Source organism: Enhydra lutris, unplaced genomic scaffold (genome assembly GCF_002288905.1).
Source record: "Enhydra lutris kenyoni isolate GAN:26980312 unplaced genomic scaffold, ASM228890v2 scaffoldscaffold52, whole genome shotgun sequence".
Classification (NCBI taxonomy): domain Eukaryota; kingdom Metazoa; phylum Chordata; class Mammalia; order Carnivora; family Mustelidae; genus Enhydra; species Enhydra lutris.
The window spans coordinates 12,426,395-12,426,685 of record NW_019154136.1 but is presented as its reverse complement, the minus strand read 5'-3'; positions in this window follow the sequence as shown (position 1 = coordinate 12,426,685).

The following is a 291-nucleotide window of genomic DNA, read 5'->3' as shown; positions in this document are numbered from 1 at the left end:
ATCCATCCATCTACACATCCATCCATCTGTCCATCCACACGTCCATCCATCCATCATCCATCCATCCATCCACACATCCATCCATCCATCCATCCACCCGCCATTCATTCATCCATCCACACATCATCCATGCATCCACACATCCATCCATCCATCCATCCACCCGCCATTCATTCATCCATCCACACATCATCCATGCATCCACACATCCATCCATCCATCCACACATCTGTCCATCCATCCACATATCCATCCATCCATCCATCATCCATCCATCCATCCATCCATCCA